At 37.8% G+C, this 16907-nt stretch overlaps 1 non-coding gene across 1 annotated transcript; it reads left to right on the top strand.

Annotated features, from left to right (window-relative positions):
* Positions 1-16539: 16539 nt before the first annotated feature.
* Positions 16540-16646, top strand: LOC145071678 (small nucleolar RNA R71). Its single transcript, XR_013690685.1, has one exon. It is a non-coding gene; the product is annotated as a small nucleolar RNA R71 (small nucleolar RNA).
* The last annotated feature ends 261 nt before the right edge of the window (positions 16647-16907 follow it).

The following is a 16907-nucleotide window of genomic DNA, read 5'->3' on the forward strand; positions in this document are numbered from 1 at the left end:
TGGAAACAAGCATGTTTGGTGTTTAGCTCATATTTAACATGCCATTGGTTGTACCAACTACAAAGAACATTTAAATCGACGCAAACAATGTGACAAGTTGAAATTTGCATGAGTTGTATGTGAATCACTGAATTGTACACAAAAGAGTTGACTTGAATTAAGTATACATACATAACATCAGCATGTTTTAAATAAAATATGAAATATGTGTTTACATTTTTTTGAAATTTTATTTCCTAAAAAACTACTTGTAGTTCAATTTTATGGAACTTATCTATTAACATTATTGATTTTTATGCTTTGTGTTTTTGACTTTTGTGGGTCTCATTCGTTAATTATTCTCATATCGTTCAAGTAAAACATTATTTGTCGGCATACACGATTAAATATCAATTTTTTTTTTGAAGAAAACTACCACAAAAAATTACTTTTGAATAAGAAACGATTTATCTTTTGGACTTTATTTTGGATCTAAAAGTCGTTGCACTTTATTAAGTAAATTACTCCTTTCATATCTTTGACTATTATTTGATTCGTAGTTTAATTTTATTGATTTTTTGCCTGTTGTCGCCGATTTAATTGAAATCATGTTCACATCTCAGCTTTACTTCAAGGACATATTTTTTGTCATTTCAATATTATTATCATAACTTAAGATGAAATAGCAAAAGTCAAACATTGAGAGTAGAAATTTTAGGTGAGGTCTCTCTCTTTTCCTGATTTGGTTTTGCCCATAAAATAAGAATTTGTTAACATTTGTTAATATTCTGACTATTCAACTTTAAATACTTATAATCATAATAACTCTTTAACTTCAAAGCTTCTAATAAATTTGCTTCTTAAGATATGTATGTTTATAACAATATTTTATACTAAAGTTTTATTTAAATATAATAATTAATAGTTTATAGTTCATATGAATTGCATGATTTAATTATTTGTAATGATCTATTTATTAATATTTTAACTAGATATTTTTTTATTATTACTATTTTGAAGTAGTTAGTGTATATATATATATATATATATATATATATATATATATATATATATATATATATATATATATATATATATATATATATATAACTTTTGATTCAGGTGAGTCTTTTCACTATAATATAAGACACTAGGTGTCATTGTATGATTGTTGTTTTCGTGACTCTTGTTCGTATGTTGATTGTTTGTTGAGCTAGGCCAGTTAGGCTAGGCATGCATATATGTTATGTTGGTTAGACCTATTTATATACTTGTTGGGATGAATCCGTTATTGTATAATATATGGTATCTTAGAGAACTAACTAAACTTTGTGATTATGGTTTTAAGTTTAAATCTTTCAGTCACTTCTAGTAGCAAAGGGAAGAACACGACATGATTGCACCGCATCTGCTTTTATGATTTTGAGATGTTTCGCACTTATGAATTTATTACTTTGAATTTTGTTATCAAAACAATTGGAATGTTACTTTTATGATTGAGTGGTGTGTTTCCTTTTATTTAAAAACGAAAGTTTTGTTTGAAAAATTGTGACCGTACACCACTAGCTTCCATATTTCAAATGCTACTTCACATGAGAAAAACGATGGCAAGTGTAGCACATGTTCTAGGTATTAATTAAGTTATCTATTTTTTTAGGTTTTTGTGCATGGACTCAGCGAGTTTGGGAGTTCCAACTCGTCGAGTAGAGATCATTTATGTGGATGCGGGACTTAGAACCTACTCAACGAGTCGGAAGGCCCCGACTCTACAAGTAGGTGTTGTAGAGGGAAACCCTAATTTTTAGGGGTTGGTACCCTATTTAAAGAACTTATGGCTCATTTGTAGCCTCCTTCATCGTTCTTACAGTCCAGAAAGTAACCTTGGCCGCATTTTGGTGCTTCCTTGAGTATGTGTGAGCCTTGGAGGGTGGAACTTATGCTTTTGAGAAGGAAACTTGAAGGTTGAGGAGATTAAAGAGAGGAAAAGGCTTTGGATCCAACATTTACTTGTTATTGGCATCCATTTAGAGGTAAAAAGTTGCTAACTTGATCTCTATTTGCTTAGATCTCCTTTTATGGAAGAATATGGTTACTTTTGGTGCAAAATGGGGTCATACTCGGATTTGGACATATCACAAGGATATGGTTCTAGATCTGGGCATCTCTAGGTCCTCAATGACATAAAGTTGCTCACTTTGTTTAGCTTAGGCCCTTTCCATGCACTAAAACCTTGTAGGAAGCTTAGTTTTGATGTTATAGCCTTGGGAGGCCTTGCATGCACTTAAAGTTTGCAACTTTACGTGGTATCTGCACTAAGGGAAGTTGGATATGAAGTTTGGGACCTTAGATCTCACAGTAAAGGACTGAAGGAACTCATCGAGTCCATTGGTCGATTCGATGAGTCGGGGTAGGGTTTACCCGTTTTCGAGTTTCTGAATGAGTGTAGTGAAGGATTAGAGTGTTGGTCTAAATGAAATTTTGGTTTTCTGGACATTAGATGAACTCGGCGAGTCACTTAGGTGACTCGACGAGTTAACTTGGGATTCAGTGGAATGGACTCGAGTGGAACTCGACGAGTTGTTGGATGCACTCGACAAGTTGAGGTCAGCATGGACTATTGACCTTGACCGTTGACCTTGACTTTGACCAGGTTTGACTTTGAGGGTATTTATGGTATTTCGGGATTGTGAAAAGTTAATCACATGATGAATATAGGCAGTTGAGTTGGAGCAGTACGTGGGATTTATCCGATCTTAGCTTGTCAGTTTAGCATTCGAGAGGTGAGTCTTCTCACCATACCAATGGGTCTAAGGCACCAAGGCCGACTCATTTTATGATATGTGGATTGTCGATTGAATATACGTTATGTTAGTATGCCATTTGCATGGAAGACCCTGGGGGGTTCCCGTGGCAGTAGACTGAGACCATGTGGGGGTTCTCGTGGCATTTGGTATTGTAACACCGTAAATTTCTAACCAAATTTTTGAATTTAAAAATACATTTATCATAATTATAAAATCACCAAAATGTCAAAATTTCAAATAATTAAATCTCATATCCAAGAACTATATATATATATATATCAAAACTCCAGGATCCTATCAAATTAACCTTGTCTCTGATGTGTGTACAATTAAGCCGGTGCCTTCCCGCGATCCTGAGAAAACCTGAAACACATAACACATAACACGGTAAGCATGAAGCTTAGTGAGTTCCCCAAAATACCACATACAACACATTAGCCACTCGAAGCTATAACTCTGTAAGACCCTCCAGTCAATGTGTTTCAGTGGGACCCTCCAGTCCCACAACTCTGATGGACCCTCCGGTCCTAACTCTGTGGACCCTCCGACCCTAACTCTGTAAACTTTAAATACACATAGCATAAATCACACAGACATAATGCAATAATATCACAGTACTCAAATAAACACATAAGACCCTCTGGTCACACATAAATACCACTCTAGGTAAAGTATAGTGAGAAGACTCACGTCAACAACAAGCACGCATCCCCGTACTCGAATCTCGAACTAGCCACCGCCTACACATAGGGTAGTTACCTCAATAAATACTTGATTCTCGACTCTAGGCAACCAAAAGTTATTCATATCTCTTTAACTCTTGAATTAGGTAAATAACCATTTTACCCCTCCATGGTCTCCATAACTCATGTTGACCAAACCCTAAAGTCAACAAAAGTCAAACTTTGAGTCAACAGTCCATGTTTGACCCAACTCGTCGAGTGCACTCTTGTGACTCGTCGAGTCCACTCGTTTCCCCAGAAGTCTCAAAAAGGTCCAGCTCAACTCGTCGAGTTGACCCGCAACTCAGCGAGTTATCGCACAATCAAACCCATCGGGACAAACCCTCACCGACTCATCGAGTCAGGCCATGGACTCGGCGAGTCCCTTCGGTCTGATTCCTTATTCAGACGATTTCAAACAGATCTATCACTCCAAACATTAGATCTGTCGTCTCAAGTCTCAATAAGCACGTAAAGCTTCGATCTTTACGTTCATGCATGATGTTATTGCTCCAAAATGCTAATACAAACCTTTCATGAATGATTAAGCCCAAAAGCCCTCATATGGATGCATAAAGTTGGGACACCTAGACTCTAAGACTATCCCCATTCACAACTAAACCCAACCCAACTATCTATTAAAAAATTAATTTCTTTCACTTCCACCTCTACAACCAACTAAATTTAACTTTTCATTCCCATTAGCAACCCAACTAAATTCAATTTTTTACTAATAAATAGAACTTATAACTTTTTCTATTATATTATTTTTTAAATAAATATATTTATTTTGGAAGCAAGTGATCTATGAAAAAAAGTAAATGATCCACAGTAGAAAGTCATTGGACGTGAAAGTATCTATATCTATAAACAAAAATAAATTATAAAATTTATAATCCTTTTACGTAATTTTAAAATTGAACGAGTTATAGATTAAACAATAAATATTATTCAAAAAATAATTGATCTTGAAATGAATTCAGATGAAGTGATTGTGAAGATATATAGTAAAATATTCTACAACTAAAAGTTGCTCGACCAAACCCGTGGGTGGGGTTTTGGAAAATTTATTAATTTTTTATATTATTTGGGCCAACCGACTACAAAATGATTCATGGATGGGAGTAGTCTAAGGACCTCACAAGGTCCAGAACTGAGGTCTAGACTCTTTGATAACTCATGCTACTCAAAACCCCAAACAAAAGATGGCAAAAAGCCCTAAAACTCCATAGATATGAGATCTATCCAAAATAAGAAGAAAAGTGAAGACTTCATACCTTCCTCAGGAGCTCTAGACAGGAAATCACTGGATCCAACAGCCTCACCTCCAGCTCCTTGCTTGATAACCTCATCCTCTTCCTCAAATGATGCACAAGAACCACAATATGAGCTTCTCTCGCACTCTCTAGCTCAAATAGCCATTAGGGTTTGCTCTCAGGAGTGTAGGGTAACTGATGAGGCAGAAATGGGGGCATAAATTCCCTTATAAAGGCCCCAACCCAGGGAAATTAGGGTTTCTCTGCCCAGCACCAACTCGGTGATTCTGCCTGCCGACTCGTCGAGTCCATTCATTAAATCCCACACGGCAACTCGACCCTACTCGGCGAGTTGGACTCCCAACTCGTCGAGTCACTCCATAAACCTCAAGAATTCAATCATACGATAACATACTTGAAATTTAGGATGTTACAATTCTCCCCCACTTGAATTAGATTTCGCCCTCGGAATCGCTCCACAACCACACATAGCTCAAAACCTATAACCCGAAAAGCACCACTGAAAGGATCTCGTACCAAACCCGATATCCTTCTCCATGGACACCCGAATCCAAACAGGAACTCCTAAATCTGGAACAAAACCAACCTCTCTGCCACTAAGATACCTCCTTCTGGCTTTCTAGAATCTGGAAACTCCAGTGGCCTGACCCACATCCCGACCGCCCTCTCAAGATATTACCATGTTATTCGCTCCTTGAATAACAGGCCCCGATAACTCACTGCCCCTCCGATTCTCACAAAACAAGGTACAACAATCGGCTACCGATCACTCATACCAGACATACTAAACGATCCAAATCACACTCTAAGGAACTAAAAGGGTCACATTACACCAAAGACCCATCCACCGCTCTGCAATCGAAACCCACCGGATCAATGATCTCTCAACGCCCTGTCCTCAGACACAAGAAATAATCATGCTCACTCACAAATATCCTCTGTCGTCTAAAATCATAAGCCACAGTTTCCTACCTAATATTTCATTCAACACTTTGAGCGCTAGGTCAACTTCTGACCCATCAGTTGAACCTCCAAAAGGTTGCCCCAAGCATGCCCCAGAACGTCTCGCCGACTTCCTTCTCACAACAACTATCTCGGCCTGTTGTGACACACAATTCACGAAGTTCTCTTTACCCCAAGCGAATACTGCAATCCTAACTGAAGACTGACTCTCCCCCGACCTCTATCGTCTACTGCTCATTAATTCCATGTGTTTCGCGGTACCTCCCGTACCAAAGCACTGACCTACTCAGGTCTAAGACATCAAATGAAAACCAATACCCCTCAACATGGAACCCATCTCTGAATCTGGAACCTCATATCGCATATCCAACGCACCACCAGAGCCAAACTCAAACCCGAGAGTCTGGTCCGTCCAAGAATTGGAACCACTTGTCCTAATGAAGCACTCAACCCACGGCCCATGACCCGCAACCCATGCGTACATCACTTATCCAATTCTATCTAACTTGCAATACTCACACCTTCCTCAGAATATATGTGACAACCCAAAATTTCCATCTTGTACAGTTAATCAATTCAATCAAATTCACACTCGTTTCTGCCTTCTTTTAACATTGTTTAGAGTATGTTTGAGTGTTCTAAGCCTAATACAATCAAGAATCGGGTGTTAGGAAGTATCTGCTTGAGTCCATTGTGCCCTAATCAAACTTTAAACCCATTATGGGGAGTTTACGGCCAAACCTTCATGTTTGGGCCGTAAACTCATGTGGTGGCCGTGAACTCATGTTAAATACATGAGTTTACATCATTTTCCTCATTTCTCTTCCATTTCAAGGCTAGAAACTCCATTTCTCTCTCAAGTATCATAAGATCTTCATTTCAATCTTCCAAAAATGTAAGTATTTCATCCTTTGACTTGTTGTTATATCACCTTATCTAGTAAGGATCATTGATTTCATCCATGAAATCATTCCATTTTGATAGATCTTCAAGTGTTATTCATTTCACTAAGAACACCAAGAACACACACTAGTGTTCTTGGACTTTAAACACCTTTACAAGCTTTTATATTGTAAGTACCCTTACCCTAGGTTGTTATATGACTAAATCACTTAGTTTACACCTTGCAAACAACACAAAATCAAGATCAAAAGGGAGTTTACGGCCAAGGCAATCTCCTTGGGCCGTAAACTCTATTGATGAGTGCATATGAACCCTAATTCCTTCCTAAGGCTTAGACTTGATCACATAACACTTCATTATGACTTATAAGACATTATAACACAAATTAGTACAAAATACCATATGTTTACGGCCATAAACTCATGGGGAAATTACCTTGGGCCGTAAACTCATGGAGAGTTGGTCCTTGGGCCGTAAACTCCAAAGCAAAGCCATACAACCCTTAGATGCAAACCTTTAGTGGTTATAACACTTGAATCAAAGTATTTTCCATGTACTAGGGTGCCTATACTTGTTAAATTAGTTTTTTAATCACTAATTAGATACATATATGTGTCATTATATGTTAAATAGGATCCGTGTGTGTTCAAGTCTTCACTTGACACTTAGCATCCTATACCATCCGTTCATCCAAACCACTCACTGCAGGTGATTTCATGCCCCTTAATCTATCCTTTTAAATGATTTTAAATGCTTTTATGGGGGAATACAAGTAGAAAACATATAGTTATATAATCAATCACATGTGATTTATAACTGTGTTTCAAACAATAGGATTTCATATACTTCAAACTGTGTTATCAAACAAACTACTTTTAAATCGTTTTATAAATTGACATCAAGTCATCCATATTTATTATTAAACTCTTCAAAAGGTTTTACCAAACTTCCTCTTTAACTTATATATTGTCAAATGTATGTCTATATATGTATAGTTATGTAAGTAATGTTCAAAGGACTTAGAACTACTAACCCACTTTATTTCCTTTTCCTTGTTTGGATGTGTACTTAGAGTAATCGGTTAGTTGTCCGAAGGTCGTTTAAACATTATTTATATATTATGTATACATATGTGGATATAAAAGTACTAGTTAATCATTCAAATACTACAAAGAAGAATACTGTAACATAAATTACTAGCAAGCTATTATAGGTAGACTTTAGGAGAATACTATCATATACAATTATTAGACAGAGAATACTATAACAGAGAATATTATAACGGAGAATACTATAACAGAGAATACTATCATATACAAGTACACACAGAGAATACTATCATATACAAGTACATACTAAGATACTATAACAGAAAGAACATACTAAGATGCTATAGCATGGAACAACTACAGGATCTAACTATACCAATGATCATTAACACATTTTTTTAAACAAAAGGTGATAATTAATTGGGTATTCATGATTATATAACTTTAATGTGGATATTACGGCCTAGCAATCCGTTGCGGAAGTCACTCTTGTTTCCCATAATCTCTTGTAGGGAGAACGTTTAGTATGGGAACTACTCATCACATTATGACCTTAAGGAAACAAATATGATTTCAGGTACATAAGTACTGCAGGCTGTCAATTCTGAAGACCCCTGAGTAGTTACTTTTCCCATTACTTTCATATAGTAACAGTTCTACTTGAAAGTCAATGCAAGCTATTTTTGAGTTAAGATATTTATAAATTAGGGAAAAACATCCACTTTATAGAGAAACAAACATTCAAAACAGTCGGGTCTAGGTAGAAGACTACTTTTCATACTAGTAGGAAATATGGGATTTTCTGGGGGTTTTCGAACATATACAAACATTTACATTGAACATTTACAAACATTTTCATTCAAACTTATACAAACATTGACATTAAATACTTATGAACTCACCAGCTTAAATGCTGATCTACGCTTTCAAAATAACTTGTATTCTCAGGTCGCTAGTAGACAGGTACGACGACCAGGTTTTGAGAAGACGGAGCGTTCAAGACTCATGTTTTATTTTGATTACTTGTTTTGGTGTCATATTACTATTAAAGAACACACATGTATTAAGCTATATAATTAATGCAAACGATGATGTTGTTGCTTGTTTACTACTTTGCATTGTTATACTATTAATGCAAACGATGATGATGTACTCGCCAAGTCGGCACGAGTGCACTCGGCGAGTTCAAGGCAAAAACAGAAAAGAAAATTTCTAGTTACTCTAAAAACAAAATTGTAATAAAACTAATTCTACTTACTGAATTGCTTCTTAAATAACTTTGTGTAAGATAAATCCCACACAAAGGATCGATTAAACTAGAATTTAATGTTAATTTAGAACCGTTCCCCGGCAACGGCGCCAAAAACTTGATGTGTGCAAACTCACTTAGTTTTAAACCTACTTTTAATTATTAAATAACACACAAAAGGCAGTGAACCTATCAATTGTGTTATAGCTAAATAAGCAGGGTATCGATCACAGGGAACGGTAAATTAAAATTAAAAACTAATTTTATCTAAGTTAATCAATAAATAGGGGTTTTATCTAGTTTTACAAGACTAGAAACTTACTAACTATTACTAATTTAAGAACTAGAAAATAAAGACTTAACTAGATTCAATAATTGGAAAGGAACTTCTGTTTAGTTCAACTTAGTTGATTCTATGGTTAATTTCAAGGTAATGGTGCAATGGATTAATTCTTTCGTTGGTTACCGATTCAAGTGATTAGATTCGTATTCACTACCCTAATCCTTAGCAAATAAACTAACTTAAACAGTGGCCAATTGTCTAATTTAATTAAATTCACTAGATTAATTATCCGGGTTAAGTTAGACTTGCAATAGTTAACTAATTTATTCTTTTAATTAACTTCTTGTTTGATGGTCATCTTACAAGCTTGAACATGGATTTACTCAATTTTCTTATTAATTCTAGTTTCATATTCATTAATCCTAGACATATGGCATAGTGATCACATAGCATATGAGGTTAATAATCAATAGATGTTCATGCTAATCAATTATCTTCCTATTAACAGAAAATTAATTATTATTCACACACAAGGTTCTTTAGCAAGCTAAAATAACAAAAATTCACCAACTTATAATTAATCCTACCACTCAATCAAACCATATTGTCAACTTTGTATCCCCAAACATAAGTCTAAAGGTTTTAGCTCATAATTGAAGTAAATAACAGCAAACAAACAAAAGTCAAATTGCTTAACCATAATGATAAAACAAAAGAATAAGTGGAATGATGAAATTTTGCCTCAATTACTCTCCGGGATTGAATTCTAGCTTCTTTCGTCGTCTTCTAGGGTTTTTCTGCCTTCTCAATCGCAGCTAAACTCTTCTGAATCGTTCTAGACTCCTCCCCTATCGTTCTGAGGAGTTATCTTTATATATACGAATCGACTCGTCGAGTCAGGTGGCGACTCGTCGAGTCCATCTCTCAGTCCCCGTATTGTGATAAGTCTCCGGGATCCCGAGTCATTATCTTCTCGATTCTTCGATCGGACTCGCCGAGTAGTCGACCCTACTCGCCGAGTAGGTGTTATTTTTGGTGTTTTTCTTCTTTATTCCATTCTTGATCTCTCAACCGCTTCTCCTGCTTCCGAGCTTCATTTTTGGACTGAAAATATAATTCGAACACTTTTAAGTACCTTTTGTCCATAAAATGCAATAATTTAGCTAATAAATGAATAAAAATCTATACTTAATATGAACTAAATATGAACATATCAAAATACCCCACACTTGACTTTTGCTTGCCCCCAAGCAAAACTAAAATTTAAAACATTAGAATGATATATGACAACTCCAATCTAACCCAACCATTACGCCAAGACCGCAACGCATGCATTTGTGTCTAAAATTTTTCCTAAGGACCTCCCATACTCCAAATACTCACAATCCTCGTAAACACTCACCCACTCACCCCGAACTATGCTCATTTTATGCAACCCTCTGAATCCATCCGCAGAAAACCTCTTACCCTCAAGGTGTTTTTAATTGAGCAACCCAAGCATACATAACCTAGAATTACACTTTTCGATACCACCATGGAGCTCTTTTGAATTCTTCACTTTCTTTGGTAATTTGATCTTTGATCTCTTTGAATTCACCACCTTTATTGTTTGATTTTTGGTATCTTCAACTTTTTGAATTTCTTGGAATTTTGATCTTTTGATCTTCACTTTATTTGCTCCAAAATTCATACAACTTCTCTTGTAATTCTCTCTTTTTTTTACATGTACCTCACTTTTTTTTTCACTCAAATCCCTACATGCTTAAGCAGGGGCGCTCAATCTCAACCTTTATTGGCTAACGATAACAATCTTCCTGGATACATTTCAGGTTTAGGCTGCTAAACATATTGGATCCTTCAGGCTGAGCAGGGTCGTGTTTTTGTCCCATGATTTCACTGGAATAAGGAAGACACAAATGCACTAGAACGTATATAGGCTCAACTAAACATTTGAGTCTTCATGCAATTATCAACACAACTCTAACATGGGATCCTAATTTTACTTTTACCAAAATTTTCTAAATTAAATCCTAAGTAATATTTTTAATATGCAAAAAAAATTTAAAATTAACCTAAATTAAGACTCTAAATTTTCTAATATGTAACCAACCCCCTACCCCACACTTAAATTATGCAATGCCCTCATTGCATATTATGCATGATAAAAACATAAAAAGAGAATAAAAAGGGAATTGGAACAAACTCCCCTGGGATAGCAGTGGATAGGTTGGTCAAATCTCGTGTGGGTGTCAAATCTCGTGTGGGTGATTAGTGCAAGACATGGTAACATCTCATCCATGCCTTGGGTGTCAAATCTCGTGTGGGTCGCTCCAAATATGCGGAAAAACAGTGTAAGATCTTCAGGAATCAATATAGGAAGAATAAATGGTCAAGTGGTACTCTTATCAGCATCAAATCAGCAGTCTCCTTCGGTTAAAAACTGATGACTCGTCGAGTATAAGCGCGGACATCTTCATGTGTGTGAGAATACAAGGCGACTCGTCGAGTCAGTTTATTGCACTCGACGAGTAGACCGTTGGATGAAAAAATTACATTCTGCACATATGCCAGCCTCCAATAAATATTCAACATTTTCTCCTCACTTCTGGACTCACTCGCTCATGTCCCTAAGGACCGGACTCGATACTTTGACTCTAATGCTTCCCTTCCTTGACTCTCTATCACTCTTATAACCCTTTCGACTCTAGAACTTTAACTCTCCTATGCAAGCATTCCTAATTCAATTCTGAAAAATAATCAAAGCAACCACACATTAAACAAAACAGTAAAAAGTCTAAACACATTCAAACCAACCAAATAAAAAAAAACAAAAACATAAAAATCGAAAATTGTTCAAAAAAATGCAAAGAAATCAATCCTCCTCCTCGTCATGATCCACTGCTGTTCCACTTCCTCCCGCACCACTCCTTCTTGCACTAATCACCTCGTCCCATGATGGAATGTACGGAAAGTTACCGCCATCAATATGCGGTATGTTGAAGTGATCGAAAAGTCGGATATGTGATTGGTTGCTAAAATTAATGCCCCGCGCCATTTGATCTTGTAGCCGCCTCATCTCCACATTGTACCAATCCGTTGGTACTTCTTCATTATCAACCGGAATCACCGGCGGCTCTTCCTCCACATCCCGCTCCCTCCTCGAACAAACCCTCCTCCCTGGTGCTTCGGGACCAACAACCGGATCATCATGCGGGATAGCATAATGACCAACACCATAATCTTCAATAATCTTGGCCCGCCGGAAAAGAATTGGATTGAATGGAGGCGTAGGAATCATCGTCATAAAGTTCCATGCACCACGGGTCATCAACCCAAACGAGTTGGCTAACCGGGTGACAAACATACCACCATTGATTCGAGAAGTTTTGCGATCCTTAACCGCACCCTCCGATAGATATGAAGCCAAACACCATGGAATATTGCAAAAAATGTCGGGTGTGATAATGCTCCATAAATAGAAGACATCAAGGTTAGAAACCTTGTCATCATCCTTCCTTTGGTTAATAGTGGATGAAATGAGACGATGAATAAGGCGGTGCGTAGGTGATCGGATGCTCCCTTCTTGTGCCGATTTTGGAATATAAACTTTGTTACCAATCGTGTTCCACCACCCTGTGCTAGTAACTCCATCGGGAAACACCATATGGGATTGCCCCAAAAAGGCCCGAAAGATATCTGTTGAGACCAAGGGCTGGTCATAAATTCCCAATCGACAGGCAAGGTCGAGCACGGAACATTGATGAAATTCACCCCTAAGACAGAAATTGAAACTTGTTGGGTGATAACAATCCACTCCCCCCGTGAAAGATACTGTGGAGAAGAATTCTAGGCATAGCTCCAAATACACCGGCTCTTGGATTCGAAAGACCCGGCTCCACCCATCACAAATCATTGTTTCTCCTTCGTGGGTAAACTCCTTTAAAAGATACGGAGCTAGCTCCTCTTCATAGCGTACTCCTTGCAACCAATCCCAATCTATCCTGTTGGGCACATATATTTCCTTCTTCCTTATATCGGCTAACTTTTTCTTCCACTTCCGCATTGTTGAAGCGGACTCAATTTGTGGAAAATTTAACCAAGGAAAGCCACCTTGGTGTCCCCCAGAACTTTGCCCCCTGCTGAACATCTTTTCTGCAAAACAAAGACACAAAACCTAGAAACACATAGTATAATTAAAAAAAAAAACGTCATGCATATGTTCCCCAACTCGACTCGTCGAGTCCATGTACGACTCGGCGAGTCGCACGAACTGCACGAGTCAGTCGGCGGGTCGGTCTAAATTGGACCAGGAGATCTCGAAATTTCTTCAAGGGTTTTGTCTAGACACATGTATATAAGGCTTTTAGGCAAGAATGGACATGCAAAACATCATAATCTTTGAAAAATCGAAACAATAGAAATCTAATTTTATTCAAAATCGGTTCTTTCTATGCAATTCACATTATAGATAGCCTTAAACTCATGCTTTTAACAGAAAAGAGGAAGAAATTCGTTACCTTTTATGATGAAACTTGAGAAATTTGAAGAAAAATGGAAGAACACTTGAATGCTTGAGAGAGAGTTGAGAGAGAGGCGCACGGCGAGTGTGTGTGTGGAAAAGAAACTGATTCATTAGGGTTAAAACCCTAGTTACCGGTTGTAAAAGTAATTTCAACATTATTTTTTTCTGTAAATAATACCGACTCGTCGAGTCGGGGTCAGACTCGGTGAGTCTAGTCGCGATGTCAATTTTTTTCTGAAATATATATGGACTCGTCGAGTTTCTTGAAAAAATTCATAATTTTTCTTAAAATTTTTGTCATTTATCTAAAAATCATTTCACCCCACACTTAGCCCATGCACACTCTCAAGCAGACATGTCCGACGAATTTGAGAATTAACAATCTAAAAACGAAGGAAAAATTTTAAACAAAACAAAAAAGTAAAAGAAAGAAAACTCTAAATATCGGGTTGCCTCCCGCCAAACGCTTCTTTTTAGGGAGTCGTTAGTTGGACTCCTTCCCGTTTACATCTCGTCATCTTCCAGCATCGGGAATGCACGCCTAGTCTTTTGTGGTTTGTACTTTGTTTTGTAAGCATGAATCTTCTTTTTGTAAGCCCGTTTTGCTTCTTCTCTCTTCTTTTTTACAGTATCCTCCTCAGCTGCTTGGGCTTCCATTCTCCTCTTTTTCTTCTTTACCCCATGCGTTTTCACCTTCTTTTTCACTTCTTTTCCTTCAAACTGAATTACTTCGTATTTTGTGAAGGTGCGTGCTCTAGGTTTGGTAATGAATGGTTGATCAGCTTCCACCCTCCTTTCTTTTGTCTCCTCTTCTTTCTCTGTGCTCACCTCATCTTCAAGTGTAATTGCATTAAGACATGCTATATAAGAGTGTTGATCTTCCGTATCCATGTCTTCTTTTTCTGTTTGTTCTCCTAAAGAATGAGGAAAATTTTCCAATTCTAGATTATACAGAGGACTAGCAACCAGCAGATCCAAACCGTCCAAGTTATTATCAAATTCGACTGGACTTGTCGAGTCCAGTAAAGTGACTCGGCGAGTCTGATCGTATTCCACCATTTATTGGTTGTTTTCTGAGTCGGCTTCTTCCAGTAGCTTTTCTAACTCCTCCAAGTCCTTTTTAACATCTCCATCCTCTCCAGAATGTAGCAGAAACTTGGTTGGATCTTCTTTTTGCAAAAGTTCAAGTTCTTTTTGTAATATCTCATCATCCAAATGGATCAATGAGATGTTTTCTTTTCTTTCCTCCTCTTGCTTGGCTTCTGGCATAGCTTTAAATATTACGGACTCATCACCCACCCTCAATGTTAATGTAGACTCGCATACATCAATTAAGGCATATGCGGTGTTTAAAAATGATCTCCCCAAAATGATTGGAATTTTGGGGTCTTCTTCCATGTCAACCACCACAAAATCTACCGGAAATATAAACTTGTCTACTTTAATAAGGAGATCCTCACAAACGCCTTGTGGATGAATTATTGTCTTGTCTGCCAAATGGATCTTCATATTTACCGGTCTTGGCTCCGGTAAATTCAACCTCTTAAAGAAAGATAAAGGCATCAGATTGATGCTTGCACCCGAGTTGGTCAATGCTTGGGTGACAACTTTATTACCAAACTGGCACGGAATTATAATATTCCCCAGATCGCCTTTCTTTTCGGGCAGCTCACTCAATAGTACCTCCGCGACTTCAGCCAAATCTTTCCTAGCAGCAAAAAGACCTTTTAGCAAGTTGAAGTATTTTGGTGTTTGGAGCATTGTTTCCACAAACGGCATATTAACTTGTAAGGCTTTAACATGCTTCATGAAGGTTCTATATGCTTCGACTTTTTCTGCAGGCATGGCTTTAATTGGGTATGGCAAAGGGGGATTATATGGCTTTAAAGGACTAACAGTGTTATCATTCACGCACGGACTCGTCGAGTCCATTAGAGGGACTCGGCGAGTCAGATCGGGTTTTGCTAGAGTCGACTCTTCTGCCCTTTTTGTCTTCCTCTTGGAGATCCTTTGTTCATCTGTGAAAATTTCTTCTTTTCTGGAGGTCACTGCACTCACATTCTCCATTCTCGGATTGGTTTCACTATTACTTGGAAGTTGACCCGGTCTTCTTTCGTTCACTTGGTGTGCAAGCTGTCCCAGCTATTTCTCAATGTTGAGAATGGATGCCTGCTGATTCCTTAGCATGTCTCTGGTCTCATGTATTGCAGCATCGTGATCATTGTGTCGCTTTTCGGACGCGGCTATGAATCTAGTGAACATTTCTTCCAAATCAGCTTTCTTTTCTACCGGTTCTTCTTTTTGATATAGTCCCCTCTCCTTCTGCTTGTATTTTTCCTCCTTAGCTTTCTTATACTCTTCGTATGGGAGCCATTCCTTCTTAGGTTTTCGCCAATTTTCGTCGTATCGATCGCCACTTGAATAGAAGACTTGAGCTTTCTTATTTCCATTCTCATCCACATCACAATCTTTGGTGAGATGGGGCCCTCTACAATTTTCACATCCCACCCTCATAGCATGGATTGTTTGATCCATTTTTGTCATTCTTCTATCGAGACTATCAAGCTTAGCTATCACTGCCGCTATGCTATCATTTGCCGCGTTCACTACTCCCCGACTTACTTCGTTTCTTGGATTGTGGTATTCTCTAGAGTGCTTAGAGAATTCTTCAATTAGCTCCTTGATTACCGGGGGCGCCTTCTTCGTGAGCGGACCTTGAGAATCTAGCAATTGCCTTGTGGTGACATTGACTCCATCGTAGAAAATGGAGACCTCTTGTTGGCTATTGAGGTCGTGATGTGGGCAATTTCTAAGCAAACTCTTGTATCTTTCCCATGCTTCATAAAGAGATTCTTCGGGCAGTTGCTCGAAGTTGGCAATTGCTTTCTTTAGCTTGCCTATTTTGTAGGGCGGACAAAAGTGATCAATGAACTCCTCTTTCATCTTGGCCCATGTGGTGACTGATCCGGAAGGAAGTGGCTTTAACCAATCCTTTGCAGCTCCTTTGAACGTCATTGGGAGCATGCGAAGAAGCTGGGTCTCGCGAGGGACATTCGGTACATTAAAGTAGTCGGCCACATCATTCACTTCGTCCAAGTGTTTGTAGGCGTCTTCGTGATCCTTCCCATAAAAAGGAATCTCCTTGAGTTGAGCGAG

The sequence above is a fragment of the Lactuca serriola genome, chromosome 8, assembly GCF_051521515.1.
Source record: "Lactuca serriola cultivar US96UC23 chromosome 8, Lser_US96UC23_V15, whole genome shotgun sequence".
NCBI classification, from domain to species: domain Eukaryota; kingdom Viridiplantae; phylum Streptophyta; class Magnoliopsida; order Asterales; family Asteraceae; genus Lactuca; species Lactuca serriola.